The sequence below is a fragment of the Halyomorpha halys genome, unplaced genomic scaffold (assembly GCF_000696795.3).
Source record: "Halyomorpha halys isolate HHAL.00 unplaced genomic scaffold, Hhal_1.1 Scaffold589.1, whole genome shotgun sequence".
Lineage (NCBI taxonomy): Eukaryota > Metazoa > Arthropoda > Insecta > Hemiptera > Pentatomidae > Halyomorpha > Halyomorpha halys.
Window position 1 is genome coordinate 72,530 of NW_027109720.1, and position 5,874 is coordinate 78,403.

Here is a 5,874-nt window from a genome sequence, read left to right on the forward strand (position 1 = left end):
GATCTAAGTTGTTCAAATTATATCTTGACAAACTTCATACCCAGCTATACATATAGCATGTCTCCTATATGTGCGTACTAAATACCAATTAAAATCTTTACAGGAGGGTACGAAAAAAAAAAATTAAATATATTACATTGTACCAGAAATTTAAGATACTTACTGCAATTAATTTGCCTGCAATTAATTGTGGTGCTAGATGATTTTTCTTACTGTCAACATTATAATTATTATAATTATAAATATTTATAATCAATTTATAATTATTACATAAGCATAATTTGGATTTATTTTACTATCTGGATCATTTGTTTAATAACTTTGGTTGAGTGGTTCAAAAATATAAGGTAGTAAAAAGTTCAAAATTTGGTGAAATCTAACCCAGTTTTACAGCATAGGTGGATAAATTTTAATAATGCATTATAAACATATTTATTTCTACATAAATTCATTAGCATGAACTCAGTGGTGTATAATCTATATACTTTTTTTTTTAAATTTCCGTAAATTTCCAGGTGGGCGAGGTTCATGTAGCAGATGAAGAGGATAAGGACCATGACATTTGAAAGAAGTAAGTTCCTTTCTGAAATAAACTTTAAAGTAATTTAAACTTCCAGATTAATTATTTATTTATACATCACGGTTGGAAGATAAAGCTTTAAAAAAAATTGAAGAAATTACTTTTTAAATAATGGTATAATAAAAAACCCCACTTGTGTCATTAAAATGAGACTATTGAATCGTAAAACATAATTTATATAAGGCACCTCCTTAAACATGTGAACAACAATACAAATGGTGTTTCACGAGATCGTGAATGTTAGTTTTTATGACTTTTTTATATTCTCGTAAGATCTGATTTTATACGAAATAGTAATAAAATATATACAAATTTGTATTTAAAGAAAGATGGTCCGAGTGCGGTGTAGAAAAACTCAAATAGTAGTTAAACTATTTAATGTGAGCCAACACTTTGCAGGGCTTCATCTGGGTTATAAAAGATACAAATACTAAAATAAAGTAACAAAGGAAGGAAATAGATAACATGAGATAGAAGTGAACTAAGGTGTGGCTAATTATGATTTTAAGTATTTGAAAATTTATATAAAAATGAATAAAGTAAATAAAAATAAGATTTACTGTGAAAATTATAAAGAAACGGGAATCACCAAATGTTATGAGACAATTAATAAAAGACGGAAATAAAAAAGTAGATAAAAAATATGTATATAAAAATACAGTACGCACTAAAATAAGGAAATGGGGTCAAAGAATTTTATAATTTACTTTGTCCATTTTTATATAAACTTTCACAGATTTTAAATCATAATTAGGCATACATTCATTAGTTTACTTTTATCTCATATTATCTGGTTTCTTAGCTTGTTACTTTATTTTATTGTTTGTATTTTTTTGTTAGAAACAAGTGGATTTGGGTGGTTAAGAAGTTTATTAAGAAAATATTTAATTTATGAAAATTATGAAAGTGTACAGTTGCCTTATGGTGAAATGTCTGTTTTGCCATTTACTACTGACATAGTGACTGACTAATTTGCTGTCACTTTTACCAGTTATAACAATGTAACAGTTTAAAAAAAACTAATTCCTGAATACAACATCATTATAAATTAATATATATTTTTAAACGCAGTTTTAAATCAATACGAAAATAGAACTTATTTATTATATTTATGAAAAATAATGTGCACTTATAAAAAATATAAAGCACCAAGGTACTGGTTTTTATATGAGTTTATCTTGGGAATTGAGTTAAGGGCGGGAATCACCAGCTGTGAGTAATGTTTCCTACAAAACGCCTTCCAACCCTCCGAAGGCATAGTTTATATGAAAAATATTCCGAAAAGGGCGGCCTAATTTAGCTAGCAGCTAAAATAAATTTAACAGCCATGTTGAATGACCGTCGAGTATAATTTTAAAATTTAATTTTTCATCTCATAAAACTTCATTTCATTCTAAAATAAAATGTTCTTTAGAATTTAATATCTCTAAACTATTTTATTTAAAATTAACCACAATATAGCATCATTTGTTGTATAGATTAGTAACATTCTTAATGCTATGTCTCATATGATTTACTAAACTATTAAATAATTGTATTTTCTAAATTTCTAAAGTAAATACAACTATTTTATTTAAAATTATTTATGCTAAAATTCGACCGATTTCTAAGCCTTATCATCAAAATCAACGAACACATAATAAATATTACTATAATTAATAGATAGTAAATTAAAGTGTCATAGGTTTAACGTCATTTTCATAAGTAATATTGTGTATTTTTCTTTCTTTGGTGTAGATTATCTTTAATGTGGTACATTGAAATGCAAATAAATTTTATGTGTTTTTTTTTTAAACTATGAACCACCAAATGGATAATGAGTCAATAATTGCTCGGGTAAAATCAATATATTTTTATTTATGAGGGTTTTTCTTCATATTGGTTTACCTTAACTAAAGTCACAAATCCTTATCTAAAAATGGCAATGGATGATGATATGTACACATCCATTTATCCACCTCTAAAGCACCTCATTATCTCCAATACTTAAGAAGATAGGCCTCTATATTATTTATCCTTGTCATTTCGTCCCCGCCCATTATTTATATAAATAAACTTCCGTAAGATAGCACGTTGTACATATCAATTTATATAACATGTATCAAACCAATAAGTGATTAAAAAAATAATGATGTAGAACTAGCTAATTAAGTATATATTATTATTACAATGAGGGTCGGACATCCCTTTCCTCACCTCGACCCAGTTGGATGTTTTGTTGAGTCGCTCCTCTTTTCCACTAGATATACCATATGATTATGTATTTTTTAGTAATCCCTTTAAGTTCCATTCTATCCAATCCCAAATAATGCAGTCTTCGGAAGGCAAGGGCTTCACATTCACATAGAATACGCTGTACGTTTTATTCGTCTTCCACACATAGAAGACAGGTGGAATACTCCTCCAGCTTCATCTTACGATGATATTTTAAGGGGCAGTGGCCCACGAGGATACTGTTATCGGTCTCAATTCATTTCTAGTAAGTTTAGGGTAAAATTTTGCCTTTTCCCCAGATATTTCAATAAAGAGCTTGGACTGTTTCATGTCTGGTTTCAATGTCTAGTATGTTTCCTTCTCTTTGTGTTCCTAGGAATCAACCTCATTCCTGATTGCACTTCCAAATATTGCAATCTGGTTCTGATCCAATTAGCATCATTTCTGATCCCTTCCTTGCTAGGGTATGTGCCATCTCGTTTCCTTCAATCCCCTCATGTTCTGTAGTCCGCATCAAAGTCAGTTTATTGCCTCTGGCTAATTTCTTTAGTCTTTCCAGGCAATTCCAGACTAGCCCTGAGTTTATAGTATTGGACATTATTGCCTTTAAAGTACCCTATCTACCCGATAGGCTTCCTTTTTGAATTGTTTTTGATATTTTCTATAGTCGCTATTTCTATTGCGTGTATTTCAGTTTGGAAGACAGTTGGGTATAATTAGGAATATATAGTTCAGGCTTAAAACATAATTAGGCGTTATTCGAGGGGGAGAGCAGTACTTTTTTTTTTAATTTTTCTAGTACGTCGTAGTACTCAAAACCTCACATGGTTTATATGCTATTTTTATCAGAGTCTTTAAAGTTACGACCTCTTTGATGGAGTTCTTGTTATCACTTTTTTTTCCTACGAACGTGAAATGTTGCAACATTTTAATACCAACCCAAACCAATATAAAGTGTTCTTTGATAGACCTGATGAGATTAGGTTTATGACACCAGTTCAATCGCTTATCCCAAGTTAGGATGCCAGACATTACGATCTTGTTTGGAGTAACTTAGTTCGGCTTCTGACAACTAGCTTAGGCTAATTTGTTTATAATTTCGCTCAAGTTGCCTCTCCTCCTAACTTTAGGGCAGTGTACGGAAATGAGAGATTAATGCCTAGCGCTAGAATATGTTCCTGTATAATGAAATATAATTGGACGTTTCTTGAATAACAGAAGGCAAACGTAGCTACATAGCATAAATTCACACTTTAAAACTAAAACCAAACATTAAAATATGAACTAGTTTTAAAAATCCCAACAACCAAAATGCCAAAGAACAAAATAGTGACCAGATTATGAGTATTAAAAAAAAATCTGTACCGCTCCTACCCATGAAGAAGTGCAGTACTTTTTAAGGAAGTACTATCATTTGTCCAAAGGTTGTGCAAGGAGGTGATTTGGTGAGGTGATTCATCCTCTACCACCAGATTTTTACCCAATTAAGAGTACCCGCTTTAAGAGGTTCGATGGACCCCAGGTTGGCTCTAGAACCCACAGGGTTGGCTCATGGCTACAGAGTAGCAGAAAATAATTATCTGCCCAGGCGGATTATAACCCGGGTTCTTTGTAGTTAGTAGCATTGTGCCTAACCACAGTGCTACGATCCCCGTTTAAGAGCATTTATAATTTTAAAGAAATCTAAATAAATTAATTATTCTACATTAAAAAATCCATAAGAACTGACCTCATCAAGGACAGGGAGAAATGCTGGCAACTTTCGACTAATCGACGACCCGTTCATAAATACATACATCTTAACATTATAAAAAAATAAAAATTACACATTACAAACTGACTCAACAGAAAGTCGGACCGTCCAAACACTACTTTAAGAGATTTCACATAACTAACACTGATTTCCGTAATTTTGACAGACAAACTTCACAAACTTCACTTACTTTTCGACTGCACTTTGTACTATCATTAAAAGTTCAATTTAATAAAAACTTGCATACAGCACGGAGATACATGGCCACTTAAGCAATTTGAAATCTTCGGAAAATATGAAAAAGAGTTGGTGCACTTCATTTCAAATATAGATTTAGCCTAAATGTGATCATTATATGCACCCCAATTGTATAATAACAATTAAATTAATTATTTTTTGTTCTATTTCAATATTTAATTCCCACAACAGCACTTTATTTATATTTATTACCATGGACTCTTGTTAATTCTTGTTATCTATTATATTAAATAATTAGTTACCTTCTCTAACCACATGTACCTACTGCATCATTTTAGTTATTGTATTTTATAAATTATTTGTTCTTTGTGTTTTGTTTTTCTTATCCTTTCTTTTAATATTTTTAGTATAGTACTATACCATATTACATACATACAGTATGCGATTTTGCATGAAGAATTTACACTTTTTAAATAAACTCCTCCTGCATAGGGTTACTATGCAAGAAAAAAAAATTAATTAAAACCAATAATAAGTTAAAAACTGTTGAGAATCGATTTTGGTAATAAGTGAATTAAATGATTTAATCCAATAGGTATTTAATTAATTAAACGAAAAACAAGCGATCCCACGAATAAATAAGATTTTAATGAAAAAAAGTTATTTGGTTTATTAGAATTTATGTGGTCCCATTCTTTACCATTCAGAGTAATTTATAACCTAAAAACAAATCGTGGTCGGCGAATATATATGTGAAATTTTCCTATTTGACGTTGTAAACAGTTGAAACGCACCTACATTATTGAGTTAGTTCACCTCACGCAGAACTTCAATATTATCTCCAAATCTCGATACTTATCTATAGTAAAAAGTGAAAATATTAAAAAGAAATAATTCTAAAACAAACTGGAATGAAAACAATAAAATCTGAGCAGCGCCAGAGAAACCTTACGTGACTAAAATAAGTTTGGATCAGAGTTGGACAAAAAGTATTCTATTGACGAGAGTTGAATACATTTTTGAAGAAATTTATCGGGGGGTGCGGTCAGCAAAGAACAACATAAATAAACAAAACAATATTTATTTATTTTATGCCGACGTTTCGACCTGAGTTTCAGGTCTTCATCAG

At 30.4% G+C, this 5,874-nt stretch overlaps 1 protein-coding gene across 1 annotated transcript in view; it reads left to right on the plus strand.

Moving 5' to 3' along the window:
- Nucleotides 1-515: 515 nt before the first annotated feature.
- The window catches only part of Dh44-R2 (Diuretic hormone 44 receptor 2), a gene marked incomplete at its 5' end in the record, with an annotated part of 201,664 nt that continues 196,305 nt past the window's right edge, over nt 516-5,874 (plus strand). Inside the window, 1 exon segment of the mRNA XM_067047906.1 lies at nt 516-571.